Source organism: Parasteatoda tepidariorum, chromosome 7 (genome assembly GCF_043381705.1).
Source record: "Parasteatoda tepidariorum isolate YZ-2023 chromosome 7, CAS_Ptep_4.0, whole genome shotgun sequence".
NCBI classification, from domain to species: Eukaryota; Metazoa; Arthropoda; class Arachnida; order Araneae; family Theridiidae; genus Parasteatoda; species Parasteatoda tepidariorum.
In genome coordinates, this window is record NC_092210.1 from 12871271 (window position 1) to 12899126 (window position 27856).

At 29.6% G+C, this 27856-nt stretch overlaps 1 long non-coding RNA gene across 1 annotated transcript in view; it reads right to left on the reverse strand.

Moving 5' to 3' along the window:
• Positions 1–7603: 7603 nt before the first annotated feature.
• The window catches only part of LOC107445485 (uncharacterized), a 26376-nt gene continuing 6123 nt past the window's right edge, over positions 7604–27856 (reverse strand). Inside the window, exons 2-4 of the long non-coding RNA XR_001584265.3 lie at positions 24164–24214; positions 22638–22686; positions 7604–7996 (exon numbers count right to left, since the gene is read on the reverse strand). This is a non-coding gene — a long non-coding RNA (uncharacterized lncRNA). The remainder of the gene's footprint in view (positions 7997–22637; positions 22687–24163; positions 24215–27856) is intronic.

A 27856-nucleotide genomic window follows, 5' to 3' on the forward strand; every position in this document is an offset into this window, starting at 1 on the left:
TTAATGGTAATATAAATTGCACTAAGAAATAAAATTTACATTTTGTGGCACTTAAACGATAATTATCGGAAGGATGACCAGATCTGATTGTGTAGCTCTGAAGCAATAGCAAACTATCGAGAGATTGAATTTCCTCTTATCTTAGATTCAATTTGGAAGCACTTGACTACAAATCTTGTAATTATTTGTTGAAATGTTTGATCAGGCGTGTAAGTTTTCCACAAATGCAACAATACTGCATAATATATCGGGTATTATTCATTGTAAGGTGAAATTATTGCACAAATAATGGTCGACTGCGTTTACAACACTTATAATGTTGTTTTGAGAATTAAATAACAGTTGAATTGATAGTAAATGATAACTATTTAAATAGTTTGATTGATAAACAAGAAATAGTACATATACTATTCAACATTAAATACAAAAAAGTATATTTCTTTTGTTAGGAGGAGTAGATTACAGTGGGATAAAACGTTTTGAGGGGTTTTTGAGTATCATAAAAAAGAGATATTTGCTAAATGGTAATGTGATTAAAAACGCTAAAACTAGATAATTCAAAATTTGCATTTTTAATGCAATTTTGAATTTTTAATGTTTACATTTTTAATTTACAATTTCATGAATACATTTTTAAAACACGACTATCAACACCTTAAAGTAGAAAAACAAGTGTAGTATCAAAAGAATTCAACCATATCTATTCATAATGCTTCTTTGAAGAATTCGACAAAAAAATGTATCTGTGAGCGAAATCAAATATCCCGAGTTTTAATTAAAAAAATTGGGTTTTACAGTAATTTTGGGTCAGTTTGCTGGATTCAAAAGCTCTAATGCTAATCGAATGTTGAACTTAATGTATTACTCAAAACTAGTCAACTTTAAAATAATAACATTATGTTAAAACTACTTTTTTCGAAACAGGCTTATAAGTAAAATTTAGTAATATACCATTGCTTTACTTCTTTACATGATGAGGGTAAATTGAAGATTCTCTGGTGTTAGTTTAAAACTATATTTCAAGAATCAGCTTATGGATTAACTTTGTTAGCGTGTTAATTACAAGTTAGTGCTTTAGTACAAAAGAAACTTTTGTATTAACAATTTAGTGGATGATAAACGAGTAGATTAGCAAATATACAAGTGAATCAATTAGTGGCAGATTGTGTCAATGAGAGAGTGGAATGAGTAAGCATGCTAGAGAGAGCCGTATTGAATAAAAAGAAGTAAAAGTGGACAATTGATCAGATGCAAGCTAGTCAATTGATTACACTGGTTTGTTGCATTTATCCAAATACTTGATCTTGCCCGGAATAGCCTGACATTGGTGACATTTTAAGTCTATTTTTTGTCAAAATGTATAAGTTTAAAAGCGTTATATATTACAGGGGGATCACATAAACATTGCGACATTTCTTTTGGGAAGTTAGGGCACATCATCAGTATTAAAATTGCAGAGTAACCCATACCCGGAAATGTCGTCATACTAGGCTGGGAGCGCTTTCCCTATTAATACTAGTTCAGAAACCCACAAAAAAACAGTTCATAATCGAGAAGTGCCTCGAGTGGTGTTAAATGACATTTCCGGGTATGGGTTCCTATGCAATTTTAACTCCTTAGAAATTTGTCGCTACGCTTATGTCATCTCCTGTTATATATAATGATTTTAAACTTGTACATTTCGTCAAAACATGGACTAACATGTCATTTAAAAAATCTGTGGCCTGGGCAGAGAAACCAATTACAGATTTGAAATCAGCGATACAAAAGTATCTAAGATGTACTAAAAAAAATCTCTTGCAACAGGATAAAAAATTGTTCCTCAGTATTATCGAGTGGATTAGTGAATGAATAAGCTAGCTAGAGAACTTATAGAGAATGAAACAGCATTTTAGCTACATAGTTTACTAGTTATTTTGTGAGAATTTTATAGAATAACCAAATGGTATTGATGAATTAACAGGTGAAATAATTAATCCATTTGTATGTTATATTATAGTGAATGAGATCGGCAACAATCATATAAATGAGTTAGTGTGTACAAACTCCTGAAATGTCAACATTAATCTTGGACTGCCTGGGTAAAATTATATACATAAAATTTCCCATACAATTTAAAGAAATAGCATCGTTTTCTATGACACAAATAAAATATCTCTTTGATTATAAGAAAACAAATTGTAGCTAATGGAGACTGTTCGCTAACCCAAAAGTTTGGTAAGATCTTGTTAATCAATATTTTTTTAATCAATATCTTTTTAATCAATATCTTTTTAATCAATATCTTTTTAATCAATATCTTGTTAATCAATATTTTTTTAATCAATATCTTTTTAATCAATATCTTTTTAATCAATATCTTCTTAATCACTAACTTAACAGAACGACAAATTAACGTGTTTGTAATTTGATTTGTTTTCGGGTTAGAGTAGAGTCCCATTGCTGTTGGGCAAATTTTAGATTTTTTTTTCTTGCTAGTTACTTTTATTCAAATTGTTCTTGGTAGATATTAGTTTGTTCAGACGATTGAGGTACGATATTATTTATTTCAAATAACGGTTTCAAAATTATACAGACACAAAACCATATAATCCAAACCTTTCTCAGATAGAGTTTTCATTATAGGAGATATTTATTATTAATTATACTTTAAATTCTACATTTTAGTAATTCTTTGCTGATTACGTCTTAATATTTGCTACATATCGATTTCATAAAGTCTACATACTCAAAAATTCTATTCAACATTGTACCATAGTATAGATTTCTAGAATTATAGTGTGAAGCAAATTTGTTATAACATAAATAACGTGTTAAATGAAATCATGAAATTTGGAAGTTTTTTAAATTCTTGTTTCAAAATTATGCTATATTAAGGCTGTTAATTCTTTGCTGATTACGTCTTAATATTTGCTACATATCGATTTCATAAAGTCTACATACTCAAAAATTCTATTCAACATTGTACCATAGTATAGATTTCTAGAATTATAGTGTGAAGCAAATTTGTTATAACATAAATAACGTGTTAAATGAAATCATGAAATTTGGAAGTTTTTTAAATTCTTGTTTCAAAATTATGCTATATTAAGGCTGTTAATTCTTTGCTGATTACGTCTTAATATTTGCTACATATCGATTTCATAAAGTCTACATACTCAAAAATTCTATTCAACATTGTACCATAGTATAGATTTCTAGAATTATAGTGTGAAGCAAATTTGTTATAACATAAATAACGTGTTAAATGAAATCATGAAATTTGGAAGTTTTTTAAATTCTTGTTTCAAAATTATGCTATATTAAGGCTGTTAATTCTTTGCTGATTACGTCTTAATATTTGCTACATATCGATTTCATAAAGTCTACATACTCAAAAATTCTATTCAACATTGTACCATAGTATAGATTTCTAGAATTATAGTGTGAAGCAAATTTGTTATAACATAAATAACGTGTTAAATGAAATCATGAAATTTGGAAGTTTTTTAAATTCTTGTTTCAAAATTATGCTATATTAAGGCTGTTAATTCTTTGCTGATTACGTCTTAATATTTGCTACATATCGATTTCATAAAGTCTACATACTCAAAAATTCTATTCAACATTGTACCATAGTATAGATTTCTAGAATTATAGTGTGAAGCAAATTTGTTATAACATAAATAACGTGTTAAATGAAATCATGAAATTTGGAAGTTTTTTAAATTCTTGTTTCAAAATTATGCTATATTAAGGCTGTTAATTCTTTGCTGATTACGTCTTAATATTTGCTACATATCGATTTCATAAAGTCTACATACTCAAAAATTCTATTCAACATTGTACCATAGTATAGATTTCTAGAATTATAGTGTGAAGCAAATTTGTTATAACATAAATAACGTGTTAAAAGAAATCATGAAATTTAGAAGTTTTTCTTTATTCTCGTTTCAAAATAATACTATATTAAGGCTGTTAATTCTTTGCTGGTTACGTCTTAATATTTGCTACATATCGATTTCATAAAGTCTACATTCTCAAAAATTCAATTCAACATTGTACCATAGTATAGATTTCTAGAATTATAGTGTGAAGCAAATTTGTTATAACATAAATAACGTGGTAAATGAAATCATGAAATTTGGAAGTTTTCTTAATTCTTGTTTCAAAATTATGCTATATTAAGGTTTTAGTGATTTTATTTGAGCGATACTACGCTTCAACAAGCTCCGCATTTTTTACAGAGTATTGTTAAAAGTACTTATTTATATTTCCACTAATTGCCGTTTATGATGACCCATACGTTTCTATTGACAATACAAAAATTTAATCCATTGACACTGATGGGACAACGGCGTCCCTTTAATAAATTTTTTCTGACTCTCTTATTGCAGAAAAAAATATATTTGGGAATTTTTTACAAACTATTGCTACTAAAAAAATCTGTCAGACACTCGGAATCGTACTTGTATTAAAATATAAAATCCAAAAAAGTAAATTAAATGTTGTTTTTTTCCATATTAAAAAAAATATCAATAACTGATTTTATAAGTTAAAATTTTTTTAATGATGAATAAATTTTTCTTTTATTTTGCATTGCATTTTGAAATTATTTGGAACTGTGCCATGTTTGAAAATAAAGTATGAAAAATATGTTTAATAAGAATTCTGCGTGAAAGGGTCAATGAAAGCAAACTTTTCCTAATACAAAAACATAAACAAAAGATATTTCTCCATCTATTTATTTACATTTGCAACTACAAGAATGAATAGAAATCCATACAGTCCTTGTTGTTTTAGGTCTCGTAGAAAAATGGGGTCCCAAAATTTCTAACAGTGTATAGTTAGAAGTATTTATCCTTTATTTATTTTTTTCCATAGTATTTTTATCGTAAACAATGCATTTTGCATTAAATCCTAATTTTCCTTAAAATAATTCAAAAATTTATTAATGCATATCAAACTACGTATAATCTAGAAACATGCTCAAACGAAAAGTATATACTATCTGCTTATTTAGTTTTGCAATGATGAGAATGAATATGAAATCCAAACAGTCTTTGACTGTTTACATAATATTAGAATGAAGTCTCTACACGCGAAGTCTAATATTTTGCGAATACCGTGGAAACATCTCTGCATGTTTCTGAGTTATGAAAATTGCTTATTTATGTAGATTTTCAAAAAAAAAATGCTCTACAATTTTTCTTTAGTTCAAAATTATGCTGCTCATTAAGTTTCACACATGCATTAAAATTTTTCTTCGGTACTTTGAGAATAAAAATTATCAAATTAGAATTTAAAAGATAAAATAAATCATACCGATATAGAATGGAATTACATAGAATAAAATAGAATAGAATTGCATAGAATAGAATAGAATTACATTTGATAGAATAGAATAGAACTACATAGAATAGACTAGAATAGAATTACTGTGCCAATACATTTTAGATAGACTAGAATAGAATACTTACATAGACTAGAATAGAATACTTACATAGACTAGAATAGAATAGAATTACATAGAATAATTTTTTTTTTTTAAAAATGGCTTTCGCTTACGAAAGTGAAAGATGATTTTAATGCAGATGATTTTTTCAGATTATGAAGATTTAAACACATATGAAGACTAATATTTAACTTTTTTCATTTACCAGAAGTAACATGAGATAGTAAATTGATGGTAAATTAAACGTTTTTTTACACATAAAAAATCAAAAGTTCAACTAAAACTTGTGTATTATGTTTTGGTTCACTTCCTTGTATTTATTAATAAAATTTTAAGAAAATGTTCTTGATTTTTTGCATTTTTTTCAAAAAAATTGATAAGGGAACTGTTGAAACTAAATAACCTACATAATTTTTAATAAAATATTGTTTTGTTATTTATTCTGTTCTATACTTATAAAAAAACCTGAATAAAATTTGAAATTTAATAAAAATAATCGTTAATTTTTGTTTAAAGTTATCTTCCTTATTACTTTCTAAATTATTCAATCGAGGAAACACTTCAAATTTAATAATAAATATAAAGCATTTTAAGTCGTGTACAACAGAATCTGGAAGAAATGATTAAAATCAAATCTTCCAAGTGCGGAGTGATTTTATAAATTGCCATTTAGAAGAATTCTTTTGGATATCAATTCAAAATTTATTCAATATGAAACAGTATATCTGTATGCAACAGATAAACTTTGATTTCGATGCTTATAATTGAATTTAAAATAAAATTTGCAACATGAAGGAAATATATAATTAGATTTCGTCACAATATCAAACACACCGAGAAAATTAAATTAAACTTATTGGAAACCACGATAATACATCCACAGAAATAGTATTTATTCAAAATTCTTCTTTTTTCTCTTTGGAATAAATTCAGTAAGGCCTGCAAAGTAAGTATAGAATGTAACTGTTTTGTACAATTTAATTAACATTTTTAAAAATCGTCCCGGCCACAGAATTCTAATTCATTTTTGGAAACATATTTTATTAGTTATTTATTCGATTACGTTGCTTCAAAATTAAATGAAACTGAATTTAGAGACGGAAAGAAAAGTTAGACAAAATTAAAATGTCTTTAGTGATAGACAATTCAATTAGATTTTGATTTAATTAATTACAGTTTCTTCAGCAATCGGAATAAAAGGAAAAAATGTCAGTATTAATTTGAGGATATTATTTTGCTTAAGGGGAAAATAGGGAAAAAATTTTATTCAAAAAAGTGTTCAGAGAGTGGAAATGGATGCCAAAAATTGTTGATTCTTTTTATTGCTTATTAAAGTTTATATTTCTATTATTATTAAATAGAATAAAATCTTATTAATAAGGGATATATTGACAAAAGAAATGAAAAACAAAAATTGTGTTATCAGTTCCTTTTATTTCTTATTACTTAAATTTATAAAGCGAATGTTATTTATTTGAAGAAACTGATTAGTCTTAGAGAAATAGACAAAGAAATGGATGCCAAAAATTGCATTATCAGTTCTTCTTATTGATTATTCTAATTCAATTTCTTATTGCTTATTATTCCTATTTCTCATTGCTTATTCTATATTATTTCTACTTCTGCTACTATTTATTTGAAGAAATAATTTAGTAATAAGTAAGAATTTGCAAAATAAATATATTATCAGTTCTTTTCTTGTTATTTAATTGCATATGTCAAATATTATTTATTTGCACATTAGATTTAGGAGAAATGGAGAAAAGAACTGATAATATATTAAATACTGAAGAAATTTATGCCAAGAATTGTATTATCAGTTCTTCTTATTGCTCATTAGTTTTATTTCTGTTACTATTTACTTGAAGGAATTATTTAGCTTAGGAGAGGAATAGACAAAAAACGGATGTAGAAAACTGTATAAGTTACTTTCAAAGCTTGTATTTTAAAATCTATATTTCCATCACTATTTATTTAAAGAAAATATTTGGTATCAAGGAAATGAATGTAAAAAATTTGTATGATCAGTTCTTGTTGCTTATTATTTTCATTTCTATAGCTATTAGGCTAAATAGTAGAAAAAATTATTCAGACTAAGGCTATATTTCTATGACGATTTAGTTAAAGTAATTATTTAGTCTTAGAAGAGAATGAACAAAAACAAAAATGTATCTAGAAAACTGTATTATAATTTCCTTTATTTATTAATACATAAATTTATATTTTTATTACTCTTTGAAAAAAGTCGAAAAATGTAACACAAAATATTGAATTCACGCACTAGCATCTTAAATATCTTCTTTTCTTGCCATAAATTTTCAGGAATTATATTTTACAGTGAATGGTGTTTATAAGTAATGCAAATATACTTCTTGCACGCATTTCTCAGATTGTCGAGATGAATTCTGTTTTTCCTAGTATTTACATCTTGCGTGTGAACAAGCCATTCGAATGTTTATTTTCTTTGGGGGGTGAGGGATACTAGCATTCCTTTAAGGATTTTTTAAGAACTCTCTCTTTCAGTCTCTATATTGTTCAAAAAAAATGGTAGCCGTTATCTTTCTGCAAAATAAAAACAGACAAATGTTTATTTCTTTTTTATAAGTAAAAGAAATCATGCCAACACATTTGTGCAACCGTAACTCTCCGAAGAGATTTAAAATAAGCACTATCTTCAATATTTACTGAAAAACGAAAACCCAGTTAAGATGCGCATTCATCAGCTAAATTTATTTTACACAAGTTCTTAAATACCACATTTCAATATCATAAATTGAAACATTTAATGTTTTTTTTAAAGTCTCTGTGTTTACATTTACATTTTCAAAATAACTTCATGCTTAAAGTCATTTTAATTAAATGAGCCATTTGTATAAGCATAACGTACAAAACAAGCATAAAATAAGTAATAATTTTGATTACATTTTGCTTTTTCTATGATTAAATATTAGTTTGCAACTCCCATTGCGTGGACTTTGTTTTTATTTCAGATATGAATTCTTAAAATGCAAGGTGTTTTTGTGTCTGATTTGATAACTTAAAATATTTTCTGCACTAAGGAATTAGCATATTTAAGGTTAGCCTTTCTATTAAAATTAAATCTTAATACATGAAAATCCAATCACTAGATCAAAAGTTATTCAGGGTTTTCATTTTTTCTTGCACACTGTAGATATTTGCTAAAAGAATCGAAACAGTAATTTTTTTTTAATGAAATTAGAATTTAATTGGCACAAAAGCTGGATAGACAACACTGTGCCAATATAAATGACGTTGCGCCCTCTAAACAAGATCATATAATGGTTCTATATACTAAGTTTTTTGCAAAAAGAGAAAAAAACATTTGAGAACCTCTCGTTTATTGATCACAGTTTATTCTAGTAGTAAGTTTGTACTAAGTACTAAGTTTGTCGAAACAAGAAGAAAAAAATTACTTATGAGCCTTACGTTTATTGATTATAGTTTGTTAAAAGAAGTACTAAGTTTGTCACAAAAAGCGAAAAATTACCTGGGAACCTCGCGTTTATTGACCGTATCCTAGCAACAATTTTACCTTGGCCCCGGTTGGGTTCAAAATTGGCTCGATATCGGTTCTATATGTACATGCACCGAGTGACCAAGATTGGGATGTCTAGATTTTTTAATATTTGTTTTATATAGAACCAATATCAGTCTATATACAACCAATCTAGAGCTTATATTGACTGAATAATGATTATAAAATATCTGGTGAATCTGACTACTCTATATAGGGCCGATATTGGTTTTAACGTTGCTGTAAAATATCGGGTGAATAGGAAAATTCTATATAGGGCTAATATCGGAAAATTACTGCCCTTTAAGCTCTTATTGATTTAGAGCTGCGATGACTCAGGGGATAGAGCATTCGTCTTCCAATGAGGTGAATAGGGGTTCAATCTCGGTGATGGCTGGCCGATATGGATTCTGCATCCGGCCTGCACTGACAACAGTGCTGACGTGAAATATCCTCAGTGGTAGTCGGATCATGGGTTAGAGTCCTCTTGCCATCAGTCCAACCGTGGGAGGTTCTCTGTCTTCCTCTCCATGCGGGTCAGTTCCATCAAAAAGTCCTCCACGAAGGCAAATTTCTCCCAATACTTGATCCAGGATTTCCCTTGTCTTCTGGTTTGGGTTCAAAATGACAAGGCTACAGAGTTGAACATTAGTTGTCGTAAACCCGAAAATTGGGTCGGTTGTTCAACGACGGTTATAAAATAAAGCTCTTATTGAGCCAAGATTAGTGAATATTGGTCCAATAAGGGCCCAAGTTATTTTGCTGCTATGGTAGTTTATTCAAAGAAGACGCAATATAAAGTTGTTGGAACTGTGATATATAAACTAAGTGTTATATAAACAGCTTAGATCATGGATCTCATATTTATAAAAAGAAATTTTCTGTTTATAAGTAAGAAACAAAACATCGAATGGTTTTGTGATACAAAGGATATAAACCAGAATATTATAGCGTTCAATTCCCAAATCATATTTTTGCAGTTGAATTTTATATTTCGAACAACAACAATATAAAAATCTAATAAATATAAGTCTATAACTTTCTCACCTGTTATGAATCTATTTTCACTTTAAAATGTAATTTTATATCTGTTACGAAATATTTTTTCTTGTGTCTAAATTCTGAAATAATTTTTTTTTTATTTATTTCAACTTCTCTGGTTTACTACTGTATTTTAAAACGCTATTCTTGGATTTTATGTTTGCTCTAGTTTACTTCTACCATAGAAATCTTGTTTCAAAGAAAAGAATTTAGCTTCCTACCAGAAATTTTTTCCCCTAAGCATTTTATATGGAGAATGAAAATATAAAGCATTAATCTGGAACTGCAATTTTCGCAGTTATAATAACCACATAAGTTAAGTTTAAAAATCAAATTCAAAATTATTTAGAAATTAAAAAAAACAGGCAATTTGTAAAGACTAGGAAAATTTATCCTTAGTAGAAATTATTGCCTTGAAATACATTAAGTAATAACTGATTTGTACATTTAGTGGTTAATACATAGTGAGCAAAAAAATAAACGGAACACCTCAAAAAATGATCGGATTTTCACGTTTTAGGACTAAAGGGGTGGCCTTAAATTGGCTAATTAATAAGTACAGAAGGAGGCGTGTAGGAGGTGGGGAACTGTCCTTCCATCAGAAAGGTCCTTAGTTCGAATCCCGGACAAGGCATGGATGTTTATTTCTCTCTCTGTGTGTTCTATGTCCTTTCTCCTTTCTGTGTGAATGTGTGTGAATGTGACCCGCCCTATAAACGGGTTGTGGTTGCGTGAATAGCGTAGCAGAAGTAGAATTCCTGGCCATAGATGGTGCCATTGAAAAACAGGAGCAATCGTACCCCCACTGCCTAAACAGGCATACGACAAAAAAATAAGTACAGACGATATTTTAAGTTACGAAATCAGGCACTAAAACGTATTTTCTCAGAATAAACACACCTTTTTTCAACAGATTAAGATTTCTGACCCCTAAAATATAGGGTGTTACAGCCATCTAGGAAATATGGTCTCTAGAATTGTAGCCTTTTTGAATTTGAAGCCCTCTTCTGACCAAACTATTGGGACCATATTTCTCAGATCCCGGCTTCTCCCTATAGTTTGGGAGTCAAAAATTACGAATCCGTCAAAAAAATGGTATGTTCATTTAGAGAAAGTATGTTTTTGTGTCTAATTTCGTAACTTAAAATAAAATCTGCACTTATTACTTAGCATATTTGAGATCACCCGCTGGAGCCCTTAAGATTGAGTCCTAGAACTTGAAAATCCGACCATTAAATCAAAAGTTATGTAGAGTGGTCGGATTTTTGGTGCACTGTACAACCTATATGAAGGAAATAAGCTGTCCCTCGCAGCCTATCAATTTTTTAACATACCAAAGTTAAAAAATTTTTAAATCAATTGTTTGATATATTTTGTACTTTACGATATTAAATAATGAAGTTTTGTCACTTATGCTCTTTTGAAATTTCAATATTTTAGTTTGCAAGTGTAGCAAATATTTATATGTCTTTCATTTTGTTAATTTAAATATTACATTCCCCATTCATTCGAACTGCTTTTGAAATGCAGGTTGTGCGTAAGATAACGTGAGATGTTTAAAGCTCCATAACACGTGCTTTACTGATCGGAATGTTAAAAATAACTGACACACATACACGCAGCAAAATGGGGGGTCTCAACTTCTGGAGAAAAAAAAAAGAAAAAGAAAAAATAGTTCCAAAAATTGCTTATAGGGGAAAATTCGGCGCTTCGAGAATAATCCGTGTAGTAAATGAATAATAATAAACAGTTTTTATTTATAATTTACGAATGAGATTAAATGTTACCATCATTTTGTTGTTCTAATAATTTCATGTGGCTTAGTCTGCATGCGGCATGGCCAAGAGACTAGATTCTGTATTTTTAAATTAGGATGTCAGGCACTGGTCTTTTCAAAATTATGCTTTTCAAGTTTTTCCTATATTAAACTTCTCTTATACTAAAGTATTCAAAATTTTCTCTTTATTCCTGATGAAAGAGCCAAATCCCCCCCTCCCACTGGCGATTTTTGAATTTTTTTTTTCTTTACCATCATGTGGTAGATAAAATTTACAAACATCAAACCAAACACGTGAGAACGATCAATAAACGCATTTTTCAGCAGCCGTATAATAATTGTTAAATATGTTTTTTCTCTACTTTTCTAGTTTATAGTAATTAATATAATTGTTCAATATGATTTTCTCTATATTCTCTTAATTTTTGTTAACATAAATTTCTCTTTTGATTAATATTTAGATATCAGAAATTAGAGAGTGGTCTTTGTACAGGATCGCAATAAAAAACGTCGTATACAAAAGCTAAAAACGTATGGGACAATGACTTGCATTTTTAAGGAGAATTTTTTTAAAGAAATAAATAAACCAATTATCCAATTAGGTTCAGCAATTGCTTATGTTTTGTTTTAAATAAGCATCTTCACAATAAGCAAAACAATTATTTGTAAGAAAAAAGTATTGCAAATTCACAAAAAAATCGAACTCCTAGTTTACTGAAAAATTTCGCGAAATATCTACCTCAGAAAATTTTTATTAAACGGATAGGATTTTGAATGCCTAATGCAATCCTCCCCCATATCATTTTGCATAGGAATAATTTTATATAGGAATATTTTTAAGAAATTAAAACCCCATACTCTTCTAAGTATGTGTATCTATTTTGTTAAAATTCGAATCACTTATGGCGCTCCAAATCAGTGTTAATGAGCTCTAAACAAATCACGTTATTCTACGAGCACTTTTTAATTATAATAATGAATTTAATTAAATTGAAAATTTATTTGAAATATTTGAAATACATAAAATATTTACATTGCTTTTATGTCACTTAGAACTCTCAAACGTAAATGAATTTGAAATTTCTTTTCTTTTCGAACTATAAGTTAATGTGTTATTTTAAGTACTAAATGCATTTTAATTTTTTTAACATTATCTTCATGAAAAGTACATATTAATGTTATTAAAGTAAAAAAAAGAATCATGAGCTTAAGGATACATTTTTATGAATATTTTAAAATGTAATATTCGTCTGCATTTGTCTAAAACTTTTTGTTAAGCGTGTAAAAAATTCTAAAATATCTAGATAGTTTGCTTAAAATATATATACGCATATTTTTTTCAAAAATTTCTTATTTATTTTGCATTTGTCTAATATATTATTCATAATATCTTGAAACAATTTCACTTTGTTAATTAGTAAAATATAATAAATAAATTAAAATAACTTAAAATATTTGCATAAATTTCTGAAAATTTTTTGTAGTTTATTCTTATAAAAGGTCTTTGTATCGAAATACATTTTATTATAAAACGCCTTTAAAATGAGCATTTAAAAATATTCATAAAATTTAAATTATTAATTATTTAAAAAAGTTGACTATTATAAAATAGCAATTTTGCATATCTTTATAATGGAAAAATAGTGGTGTAAAAAATCTACAATAAAATGAGAGTTAAATTTCTCTGGAGAACATCTTACTTTCTTTAAATCTGATATGATATTATATAAACAAAAAATTGGAACTAAAAAATTAAAAAAAGACACTAATGAATAGTCTTTAAATAAATTCGTTTCCTAATGACTCTTTTTTATCTAATACAAAGCTTAAAAAATTAGAAAAGAAAGAAAATCCCGAATTATTTCGAACATTGAATCCTATATTCCCTAGAGCATAATTAAGGAGAAAAAAGTAATAGCTATCATTTTCAATAAAACCCAAATTTCAGATTAAAATGATCAGAAAACGAATGTAAAGAAAAATAAAGATAAATCGCTTTCAAATGAACAAAAGGCATTTAAAGATTCCAGTTTGGTCTATTTTACTTAGTTTGAATTTAGTTTAACAATTGCGATAAAAATGCTTCTTTTAAGCGCAATTTGCTTGTTTTTTAAGAATTTTTCCCTCAAGATAATATATACCATTCTTCAAAGTTATTTCCGAAACGAATAAAAAACAACATTGATATGAAGTTAGCATGCTTTATTGAAAAATGTATTTTAAATTAGTAAAAGGTGAGATATTTGTTATTTATTTTCACTTAGTTTAATAATACACTGGTGGACAAAATTAAGAGATGGAAGACATTTTTCCAAATATCTCAAAAAATACTGAATATAAATAAATGAAATTTGGTATGGGCATATCTAATTCCATGATAATAAAGTATGCAAAACAAAAATGAAAGTGCCATTCACTGGCAAGACCTATTGCCAATAAATCCAATGTAGTCTGAACTTAAGGATAAAAGATGACAATAAAAGTGAGGCTTGTACAGTGTGTGTTGCCTCNTGTAACCCATTAGAGTGTCCAGTGCTCGGAATAGCAACGTGAAGTTTTTTTAACTAATCTTTTTTTTTTTTATCATTGGAACTTTAAGTGTGTTTTTTGTTGCTCTTTCGCCAAAGAGAATAAAAAAGCCACAATTTATGTGCTTTACACTCAAAGCAAAGCAATCATTTTAAAATATGTACACGAATTTGCCACAAAAAATTTCCTGGGCTTTAGAACAGACAAAAAATATAAATATTTTAAAAGTTATTAAACTGTTTTTAATAAAAACAATCACTTTTTTAACCTGTTTTTTTAACAAAAAAAATTGGCACGATTCTTCAAATTATCAAAATCAATGAATAATTCTAATTTTTTTTGCAAATTTCCATGAACCGAGATAATGCAACTTTAGGATAACTTTTTCAATATTAAAATGCAGATCTCAAACCTTTTTCAATATTATAGAACTGCAGCAACTATCATGACATTTGACATATTGATGTTATGCTCCATTTTCAGAATTAGCATAGAAGGCTCACGCTAAATATAGTCTTAAGTTGACCTAAAAATCGTGAATGTTTGTTGCAGACACGCAACAGTTATGAAAATAGCATATATTGTTCGCAACTAAAGCATTCTTTCATGTGAAATACATGAAAATAGTGCTAGAAAAAAAGGATATATAGAATTTGAGATTTGGAACTTGGAATTCACTGATCCCTCTGTTGAGGTAAATGATCACCTGTTCCTACAGAAATCATATTATAAACTTGATCTACTGGCCTTTCAGAAAATAAAAAATACACGATAGTAGAAATAACACTACACTTTATGACTGTGATCTTAGAAAACATATATTTAGAACAGGCTTCATATTTCAAAACAGATTTATGCATTTAATAATTTATCTTGAAGTCAAATCACCTGGATTATGTAGATATAGTCTGAAAGGAAAATTTTTCAACTATAGCATAATCAATATGAAGCGAGTAAAAAAGATAATTTTTCTGAAAATGTCCATGCATTAGATTCTACCAACTCGAACAAGATATCAAAATGGGTGATGCAAATGCCAAGGTGGGGAAGGAAAATAAATTATGTTCTATCATTGCTGAACATGGTTTGTTAAACGACTCAAGCGGTAGTGTACAGAGGTTGACGTTTTCTGCTACGGAGAATGATATGGTGGTGACAAGTACTTGCTTCGCACATAGACGTAAACATTATATGACATTGAGATCTCCAGATTATGATCTTTTTAATCAAATTTAACATGCATTCATTGACATATGGCATGTTTCAGAGATAGTGGATGTCTGATTATATCGAGGTGTGAATTTCGATTCAGACCACTACTTGGTAATTCTGAAAACTAGAGCAAGAATATCGAATGCCAGTAAAAACGGAGGAGAGAAATATAACTGCGTTAGGGAGGCAGATGTAAAGTTGGAACACCAGAAGGAGTTCAAAAATCGATGAAAAAGGATTAATCAGGAGGATTTGGAAAGCACTGATCAGAAATTAAACTCAATGAAAATGGTTATCATTGAAACCAGAAACGTTATTGCGGGAAAAGCTAAAAAGGGTATATTATGATGATTGTTTGGACCAGGTGATAGGAAAAAGGTAGTAAAGAGTACCTTTTATTTCAAGGCAATGAGTTCAATGTGGTTTGGCTGAAATAAATTATTTTAATATTGGTTAATCCATGAATAAGTAAAAGAGAATCATGAAAGGAGCATCTCTTGAAATAATATAGAAAATCAACGATGCATTATTTCATAGAAAAATTTTACATATTGTAAGGAAGAATGAGACTTCCTCCTTAGTTAGGGAAATACAAAGTGAAAGTTGAGTCTAAAAAGAAGGAGCATAAAACATAAAATATAACATCTAGATTGAATTAATATTCAGACCTTGAAAAAGAAAGCAACATGATATGAGTGTTCTAGTTCTGACACGCCACATTTCCTTTTAGAGAAAAGGAAACATCAGAGATCATTTTATTCAACACCATGTTCACAAGATTGCTATAAAAAATGACATATAAGAATATTCTCCAAAGAAAGTATAATCTCTTTAAAGATGTTGAGCATCTTTGAGTAGGGTAGAACAAAACTTTCCTTCATGAAATTAATATTATGGACGAAGAAGTTTCAAACTAAGAAAGACACTTCTAAGAGGAAAAAATAACAACATACTGAGTAACAGACATGATATTCTACAGATAGAGAAATATAATAATATAATAAAATATAATAATAATATAATTCATATTTATATAACTTTTGATTATTGAGAATCATGAATTGGTATTTCAGTGAAGATAAAACAAAATTTGACAAATTAATTATTTGAATATGGGATCAAAAACTTCAAAAATCGGGATTGCATGGCGTTTTTTTTAATTAAACGCTTAAATAGCGAGTGATAACTGTAACTGGTATGTACATTTTTTCAGTTTAATTTTTTGAAAAGATTCTAAAAATACATATTAATGTTGGTGATTATGAATTATCCTTTTTTTTTCAGAAACTTATCTTACTTTGAAACTGATGAAGAACAACAGAACTATTTTTAGATTTGCCGCTGTTATGTTAAAATCAGTAGCTATATAATTTTGATGTCAAAATTAAGAAACAAAAGCAACTTTTGGATGAAACAGTAAGGTAAACTTGCCTTCATGGAGGACTGATTGAGGAAACTAGCTGGCATCTGCCATACGTGGAAAGCAAAGCCACGAAAATCACCCTTGGTTAACTAGATATTAAGTACATTGTAACTCATTCATTTACCATTTGGGATATATTACGTCAGCACTGAAGTAGATACAATCCGGGAGAATTCAATTCGACAAGTCATTCCTACTATTTGAACCTAGGTCACCTCATTAGTAAACGAAAGCTCTATCCGCAGCTGAGATGTCAATAAAGATAATAGTAAAAAATGAATTCAGGAGAAGTCAGTAAAAGGAGATGTCAGTAAATCAAGAGTCGTTAAGAAAGGTTGTCGTAGGCCATAAACCAGAAAAAAAAAACTAGAAATGTTGAATATTTCAAAAAGGAAAAAAAAACTGCAACATTGCTATAAATTCTCAACAAATGAATCACTAATATTGTAGCTGTTTCATGATACGGGAGAAGTTGTCATAGCTTAGTATTACAGAAGTCTGCTACATGCAGTAGAATACTTCATGTACCAGACTCCTGTAATACTGAACTACTGTACATACTAATACTAAACAACTGTATTTACTAATACTGAACAACTATCATATTGTAGTACTACATGAATGAAGTCAAGTATGTCACAACTGTCTGTGAGAACGTAATGATCAGACAAGATTTTCTTTGTGGGCAAGAGCAGGTGGAAATAACTGCGTATAGGATTGATAGGGGCTATAGTTAATCTCAAGATAGGGGCTATAGTTAATGTCAATCCACTTTCAGTGGGACCTCTGCAGCTCCGATGAAAACTTTTGAGGATTCTACATCTTCGATTTCTTTTTCTTGTACATGAGGAAATTCTTACTAGGTCATCAATTTTACCACAATCAGGCAGACAGTTGTGATTAAATGACTCCATTCCTGTTCATAAAGACTTCTTATGATAAAGGACAAAGGAAATTTTCACTGTCTGGTATGGTAAGTGATACAATTCCTCTTGTTCTTATGATGAGAATTAGTTCAAATATTACTGTACTTCTCGCAATATATATTTTCAGGTAGTTATATTTTATTACTTTTCATGGATGATCAGAAACTGACTTTCTGAATGGCTCTTATATATCAATTGCTGTTGTTAGAGTTCTAGTTCATTTACGTCGCACTAGAGCAGCACATTGGGTTATAAGTGACGGTCTGGGAAACATCTGGGAACCGTGTCTGAACGATCAGTCCACATAATTGAATATAGTTAAAGAATAAAAAAAGATTTATGCTTTCTTTGAAAACGTAAAACTTTCATGTTATAAGTTTTTTTTTTTTGACGTATGCCAAAAAGAAATTTAGTTTGAATTCTAAAAAATAAATACAAAAAAATCGATGCATTCAAAATTTAATATTAGGAAACAAATGGTAAAGGTGTTTTTTAAGAGTTGCGCAAACTAGTGCCAAAGTTATTTCTATCTACGAAGCATAAAATATAAAATTATAATTGCATGAGAAACAATGCTGAAAAAATGTCGAGCTATACAGTCTGTAAGAGAACATATTGTAAAATATAACGTATGACGCAGAGGAAAAAAAAATCTTAAAATTACCGTACTGTATGGTGGTGATATTTCTGTTAAAAGAAATAATTCTGTACTAAATAATTGTAATTAAAAATATCTTATTGTAATTATTTTAATGATGCAGATTTATAGAGCAATATATGAAATTACCAAAGAAACAGAGTAATTACTTAAGGAGCACCTTTCTGAAAAATGGGTAGTTTCTACTGATACGTAAGCATTTAAGAAATAAAAAAAGGTATTAATTTAGTTTTTTTGCTATATTCTAGTTTCTTTTTTATCTATTGGCGTGACAACCCTTTGTAGGGCAGAGCCTTCTCTAAAACCTTGCTAAATTTGACTCTTTTCATATTCCAGTTTAACATATTGAATTCATTAAGAATTATCTATTATCATCTGAAAAGTAGAAACTATATTATGATTTGTTGCCCAGTGTTATTAATGCAGCATCTTTTGCAGCATATTTACGTCACACTATAAGAGTATCACAAAATAATAACTATAAATTAACTAACATAAAATATGAGTGTATTTAAATAAGCAAATAAAAACAGCCCAATGTTAGTAATTTTAAAGAAAAAAATAACCAAATCTCCAAAATTACTTATCTTTTTTAAAATTACAGGAAAGAATATTTTATTTTAAGAAACTTTTTTAATTGCAGGAGATAAAGCCTTAACAAGATTTTATTTCAATTCCTTCAGGCAATGGCCTAATAATTTCTATTTCATGAAGACAAGAAAGGGAACAAAACGACGCTATTGAAAATTATTTATCAGTATATTTTATTTATCAAAGCATTTCTTAGTGTTTAACGTTATAACAAAAAAAAAACGAAGTTTATTTTAATTTGATTTAGCTAAACGAAAAGATACTATTTTCTCTCTGTAAGGAATTACATTTAAGGAAAGGAGCTTTTTTGCAATATTTTATAGCCCTAATTTGAATATCTTTAAGGAAGTGTAAAAATTGGTACTGAAGTATGATATCTATGAAAATATATTCACCTACTGAAAAAAATATGTCTTTATGGAGTAAACAAGAAGTGAATTTCAATTATAATAAGTTGAATATAGTTAAAGGAAAAGCAAGATTTAAATTTTCTTTGAAAATTTTCCTTTTTTAAGTTTTTTGTTGATGTATGTTGTGTATTTTGTTAAAGAATTTTCAAATTTTCTAACAGCAACATCTACTTTTTTTTTCATTAGAATGTCAGCTTCACTGTAAAACTTTCCTGCAACAGCTCATTGTTTCTCAGTGACTTATGGAAGTAACGACTTGACAATTTTGTGAGCTTATTATAACTCAGTCACGATGGCTCTGTTCCTTAACACTGAGCCCTCGTGACTAAAGATCTTAAATTATTATTTTAAAATATGCTTAAGTTACAACATATGATTTCCAAAAATAAATAAATAAATATGCATTAACTAAAATATAGGAATAAAAAATAAGTTAACTCCTCAGTTCAATATGCGGAAAAATAAAATTGCAAAACATTTTCATGTTATTTTTTTTCATTCTGAAAGCTTAAAGTCATTTTTTTTTAATCTTCAAAGAAGAAAAAATTTATATTGATTGTTAATTGATTGTTAATATACAAAATGGCGATACTAGTCAATGATGAAAAAAAGAGTATTCAATAAATTTTCATCCAGATCATGTTCAGATCGGTTGAAAACGCCCTTACGACAATGATAACCGACTACCCCAACGACCATATCCTGCTCGGTGGGGTGCCGAGTCAATGTCCAAGAGTTCGTGGGTTCGGTCCCCGCCGATCGAAGACTCCCCGTGTAGTAAATGGTGACTGATGCACGTTAAATCTGTCGAGTCTCAAAGTCCTCCATGTTCCCATAACAAATCAATACCTCTGGGGATACTGATCCAGGAATTTCCTTGTCTTCTGGATTAGTTCAAAATTACAAAGCTACGGCGTTGAACATTAGTAGTCGTAAACCCAAAAATTGGGTCTGCTGTTCAACGGCGGTCATTAAATAAAAAAATAAAATGATAATGCTCAAGGAATAGAGCGTTCACCATCCAATGAGGTGAACCGGGTTCAAATTGCAGTGATAGTTGGTCCATACGAATTCAGCACCCGGCTCGCACCGACCGCAGTGCTGATGCAATATATCTCCAGCATGGATCATGGGTTAGAGCTTATTTGAGTCAGGCTAAACGTTGGAGGTTTTCTTCTCCATGTAGCGAAAATGCGGGTCATCAAGAAATCCTCCACGAAGACGAAATTCCTCCCAAGACTTTATAAAGGTGTTCCTTTGTCTTCTGGATAGGGTTTAACATTAATAGGCTGTGGAGTTGAACATTGGTAGTCGTAAACTTAAAATTGAATCCGTTGTTCAACAACGGTTATAAAACAAAATGATAAAGAAGAAAACTAATTGTTTTGGGTAATTGATTTCTTGCGATTCCTTGCATCTTAATAAAGTCACCACTATTCACTCCATATTAAGATTTTTTTTTGCCGTAAGGGTCAAGTTTTGAGAAGATAAAGTATGTGTAGCTAGTACAAATCTTGAAATTCTATAATATCATTAAAACAGTTAAATTTGATAAATACTTCCATGAAAATTTTTATTTCGTTCCCTCAAATGGAATGCCCCCTTTAGGTCGTTATACGTATGTCGATAAAGTGGCTTTATTGTCACCCTGTACATCTTTAAAATGCATTTCAATTCTAAATACAGTACATTTTGCTAAAAATTTGTACCCTCTAATACAAAGTTATAGAGAGAAAAAAACGTTAGTTTTAGGAAGTTTCTTCAGCCCCAAACTTGTTCTAATGCACACCTAGAAGTTTGAATTACTTTGTAAACAAAATTAGAGTTACAATGATCAGGGAGACAAAAGGCGGTTGAAGCACATCCAGTTGAGATTAAGACCAACCCTTATTGAACAGGAACGGAAATCGCTATATTTACTTAGCTTTTGTGAAAGATAATTAGTGAATGAAAATCCAAGTTTCGACTAAGTTTAATGTCAACATTAAACCTTCCTCTGGTAGGGTACATTTGTACCCTGTAACATAATACGTGGCACTAACAGAAGATATTCGCGGAGGGTCCTCTTTTGAATTAATTATATTTCACCAAGACTTTGTTTAGCTCATTTGTTCAATTTTAGTTATAAGAAATCACCACGTTTATTATGGATAAGGAAATTAATAGACACATGTAATTTATGGCATTCTTCATAACTCAAATTAATTAAAGTATATTAAAGGAACTACAAGTATTTTTACAATTTTCATAATAATGGAAACAATTTTATGTCCAAATGAAAATCTATCTATATTATATAAAACGCTAATACGTAAGTATGTATGCATGTATGTATCAATTAAACCGATGGTATTTCTTTTCTCGCGCTGGCAACAGTTTTCATTTTTAATTGATTGGATTCGGCGCGCAAGAGCACGTAGTGAGCAACCAGATAACAATAACCAGAGTGAGCATTATCAGGTTGTTCAATTCAGATTCATGCACTAAAAACATGACAATATTTAATTTAAACTCAATTAGGAATTAATTAATTAATTGAAGTGAGAATGCTTTAAAAGGCCGCTGTTGAATTGATATTTTTCTACTGGGAGCTACCTAAACGTCTAAAAAACGTTTAAGTGTTTGTATTGAATGCATTGAATTTTTTTATATTTCGCGTTTATTTATGCATTGAATTTTCACGCTTTAAAATGCAGAATATTAGTGAAGCAATATTTGATAATTTATTTTGCTAATATGTTTCTTATTTAGCTAATGTTTTGATTTTTTCACCATGTACAATCTAAATAGCTAATATACTTTTTTAAAAGCCAATAAGAACATTGGTAGAATTCTTCTACATAAGTACAATACTATGTCTTTGATGATAAAATACTATGTCTTTGATGATAATATATTATGTCTTTGTGCTAGAACATTGTGTTCATTGGCGAGCGAGCGCAGCGAGCCATGGTTCACGGCGTGAACCACATAAGATTGCGTAGCAATTCTCGGGGGTTGGCGAGCCTTAGCGAGCAGAGGGCGGAGCCTCCTAGTAGGATATAATTTGCGCTACGTATGAATGAAATAGGCAATAATCAAAACATAAATAAATAACATACTACTATGGCTTCTCAAACAAGAATCTTTCTCATTGAAACCTAAAATGACCTGCGAAAGTAAAGAGACAAATAAGTTATAACAACAAAAAAGATTAGATTTTTAATAGAATAAAAGGGACATATTTATATGAGATAATAAAAGAAAGGGGATAAGGAACATGTGTAAGGGGAACGGGTTTGAACCTTTAGGTGCAGGATGTAAAAATTAAACTAAAATAGGTGGAGATCGAGAAAGAGTAGAATGCTGTGAAGATCATTAACTAAATTATTAGAATTTTTCAAAATATGGAAATATGGAATGATTCCAGCAAGTCAAAGCTGCTAGAAGATGATCAGTGTTGAATGATTTTAGCAGAAAAAAAACTGACACTTCTGATTAGAATTTCTACTTTGTAAGGTGATGGAACATAGTATAAAATCCTGATTTTGGACACATCTTTCATGTTCTGTTCGTCAAACTATAAGACTACGCTTGATTTTTGAATCTATGCAAAATCGAGCCATGGTGGCTCAGGGGATAGAGCGTTCGTCATCCAATGAGGAGAACCGGGTTCGAATCCCAGGGATGGCTCATCGATACAAATTCTGCACCCGGCTCGCACCGACTACAGTGCTGACGTAAAATACCCACAATGGTAGAAGGATCATGAGTTAGGGTCCCCTTGCTGTCAGGCTAACTGCATGAGGTTTTCTTGGTTTTCCTTTCCCTATCACAAATGAGGGTGGGTTTCATCAAAAAGTCCTCCGCGATGGCAAATTTCTCCCAATACTTGATCCTGGAGTTTCCTTGTATTTTGGATTGGGGTTAATTACAAGGTTATGGAGTTAACATAATTAGTCGTAAATCTAAAGTTGGGTCAGCTGTTTAAAGGCGGTACTAAAATAAAATATACTCAAGATCACACTGACATTGATCAATTGATCAATTTCCCAGCTCTCAATATCAGTAATAGGGGTTTTAAGATTGGTGAAATTGAAACTTTTTTGATAAAAACAATTAATTTGTTAAAGTTTAAATTAAAGAGTTTGTCGGATTGCATGATTTATTTTCCATGGTTGGAATCAAAAATATTAAAAATAAATCCATGGTCACCACAATATCTAATGTAGTTTTTTTTTTGAATAAATGAGCTTTCTTCATTGAGGATATTACTATTTGAGCAAATTTTAGAAGTACCGTGTAAACGCACGTCTTACGTTACAAGATTATTTGCCTTTTGCAATTTGCATGATTATGAATTTAATCCCCACTATTCGTAAACTCTTGGTAAACTCTAGGCGCAGCCAATGTGGAGTTTTTTTACAAGTTATGTAATGTAGCTAAATTGGTTTTTTTAAATGCATTTTTATTCTGATCATTAAAATTCACTTTAAAAAAATATTCTGAAGCATGCAAAAAGGAAAATAATACCATTTAATTAAAAAAAAAGACGAAAAATTTTCCTTTTATTTAAATTGTCCGGGGATAGTAATGTGTAGATTTAGGAATATCAATGAACATATAACCTATTTTAAATAAAATTTACCTTTGTTGATTTTAAGTGTTGTTGCTTTGTTGATTTTAACACAGTAGGAGGCTGTAAAAATTTTTTTTCAATGAAGTTTGGCAACAGTTGTGATAAACTTAACTTATTATAATCTTTTTTTCTGCCTCATTGCACATATTTTAATCTTCATTTTATCATTTCACAAATATAAAAATTTCAAAAGTCACTGCTTATATAAAACAATGTTTATAACTTATTTTTTAAATTATCCATAACTTGTTTTACACATAAGTTGAAAAAAAATCCTCCTAATTTGATTTCATTTTGAATTTTTTAAACTTCATGAATGTAGTTTTCGTTGCACATAGGATTTAAAAAAAAAATTTTTTTCACAAAAATGTGGTGCTTTTTCTCTAAAAAACAAACTTTAAAAATTGATTAAAAATAAGTGGATTCACGGATTACTCAAAATCATTCTATCCAATTAAAAATATACCTTTGTGCAGCGAAAACTATATTTATTGTGAACATTGTGTTAAAATGTGAAGTAAATCGGTGGAAAATTGCACTAGTTAGAGATAGAGCAAGTAAATCTTATGATAAATAATCCATATAAATGTATACAATTTTGCACTAACTATAACGCATCAATACCAGGTCCATAAAAAGCTTCTTCTTCATCATTTTCAGCAGTAAGTTCTATTCTAGCTACTCAAGTGCTAATTTCCTTCTTTTCGATTTACCCTCACGTGACACCTCATACGTTGTTAGAGTAGCAGCTGAAATTCAGCAACCATACATCATTTTGAGCCTATTTATTTCTAATTATTCTAAAGCTACCATAACCCTTTGTAACCTTCATTAAAAATTATTACAATTAAATAAGTTGAGCAGTGGATGCTTTGAGGATAGACCGCTCGCCTCCCAATCTGGGTTCGATTCCGGCTATAAGCTGGTCGATTCGAATGCCGCACCCAGGCTTCCACTGATCACACTGCTGTCGTAAAATATCCTTAGTGGTAGACGGGTTAGAGTTCCTCTGCCATCAGGCTAACCATGAAAGGTTTTCGTGGTTTTCCTCTCCATGTAACGCAAATGCGGGTTAGTTGCATCAAAAAGTTCTGCACGATGACAAATTTTTCCCAATGCTTAATTCAGGATTTCCCCTGCTTTCTGGATTGGGTTTAAAATTACAAAGCTATGCAGTTGAACATAGGTAGCCATAAACCCTAAATTGGGTCAGCTGTTCAACGACGGCTGTAAACTAAAATTAATTAGGTTGCAATTTCAACTATTTATATTGAAAGTACCATTAATTATTTTTTTTACATAATTTAAACAAATAATTTCGCTAAAAAAGTTGAGTTGATAGTCTTTTACTAAAATGCTCTGATAAAAGTGAGCAAATTCATTTTCCAAATGAGTGCACAAGTCCAATTGTTCATACATGTTACAGCGCGTCCTGCGTCTCACACCTCACTCAACATATTATGCTGTAACTTTTAAATTTTTGCAAAAATAAATTCAATATTTTCTTACAATCATCTTAAAATGATAACTATCAAAGAATTTAATTTTTTTAAAATTTTTTTAAAAAATTACAGTTATTCCTCCCTAAAACGAAGTAACTCATTCCTAATTAGACAAAGACGGTTCACTAATTTTGCTTCTGAATACCGCAGGAAAATACATTTTTGCTGTCTTCCTGACAGCAGAATTTCTTTCCTGCTAATTTGGTACCTACGCGCCATCATAAGATAAATTTGGCGTAGCAAAGTGATAGCAGTCAAGTAATTCTCAGTGGGTCAAAGAACATATTACTGCACTCATAAATTTCAATTAACTGGTAACAAGCTACAAGTCGAGTAAGTATTTTAAAGTGACTGCACTGAGTCGCTGTGATGATTAATTGCTAGATTATCATAAATGAATATTAATGTTATAAGTAATTTTGCTTGTTGCATCATTATTATTATAAAACGAGCAAATATTTCAGCTCATCTTACGAACTAGTCTGTTTTATATACATTAATTTATGTAAATGAAATGCCGATTATTAAAGTATAAATATTTTAAGTTATTATTTAAAAATAATTTTTAATTTCTATTAATAGTTTTGATTAATAACAACATTTTTAAAGCAGTTTATTAAAAGCGGGCTTGATAAAAATTTGCCCTTTTTTTCAATTTTTGGAGAATGTAAAATTTTTTATTGCTCGTCAATTTCATTGTTTAATTATTTTCAACACTATCACAGCGTACAGAGTGGAAAAAGGCCTTAAAAGCTTAAGTTCATCATTTAATTAATCAAAAAATAAAAGTGTTGGTAATTAAATTGCTGTTAAATGTTCTATCAATTTGAACGTAAAATGGAATTTATTGAGGCAGCGATAATGAAAAACGTTCTTATGGGAACCATACATTTAAAGTTTTCGGAGCCTTATTTTATACAGTGTGGAAAAAAAATCCGGAAAATCCTGAGTCTAATGACAGGAATCTAAACTTTTGATCTAATGACAGGATTTTCACGTACTCAATCTTAATGATTCACGAAGGTGATTTGAACTATATTTATTAGTGCAGATGATATGTTAATTTACAAAATCAGAAAAATAAAATTTACTTTCTCTGAGTAAACATACCTTTATTTCGACGTATTTGGATTCCTGACCCTCAAAATATAGGAACAGCAGTCTTGAAAATATGGTCCCCATGATTTGGTCAGGAGAGAGATTGAAAGTTTGTACCTCATAATGTTTAGTATACTTTGTGCGTATTTCATCATATCTCAAAATGTTTTTAAGCAAATTTAAAACTTTTTAAACGCAATTATAAAATTCGAAGATAATTTCATGCAAAAAACAATATTTAGTGATTATTCATAAATTAATTTAATGTTAGACCAAAATTAAATTGAGTTGTAAGGTACACAATTTTTTTCATATAATTTAAGAATTCTTTATGTGACAAAATATAAAATTTGAACAAATTGGTCGAATATTTCCTGAGAAATGAAATTTTAAATGTACGACTTTTTCAAAATTCGATTTCTCAGGAATCGTTTTCGATCCCTCTCCTGACCAAGGTAGTGGGACCACATTTCCTAGATGGCTGCTATCCTCCGATATTTTAATGGTCAGATATATTATAGTTGGTATTTTATTTACGTTGTACTAGAGCTGCACAGTGGGCTATTGACGACGGTCTGAGAAACATCTCCGAGGATGATCCGAAGACATGCCATCGCAATTTTGATCCTCTGCAGAGGAATTGTTCCCCTACTTTGGTAGCCGGATGACCTGCGAGCGCAGTCGAGCACTTTACGGTAGAACAGTTAAATGAAGACCGATACCCCACACTCTCGGTCCCTAAGCAGGCTGATCAAAGTGGTCATCAATCCACTTATTGACCACAGCCAGTGATGCTTGACTTCGGTGTTCTACTGGGAACCGCGTCTTTAAGATCAGTCCACTACGGGACGTCAGAAATCTGAATTCGTGGAGAAAAAAGATGCGTTTGTTCTGAGAAAACACATTTATCTGTGGCTGATTACTTAACTTAAAATATCGTCTTCACTAATTATTTATCATGTAAGCATATCCACTGCTTATATAGCTCGAGTCCGCGAAATTTTCGATCATTAGATCAAAAGTTATTTAGGGTATTCCTTTCTTGCGAATTGTTTTTTTTTTATTTATTTTATTTATTTATTTTTTTTAATTTTTTTTTTTT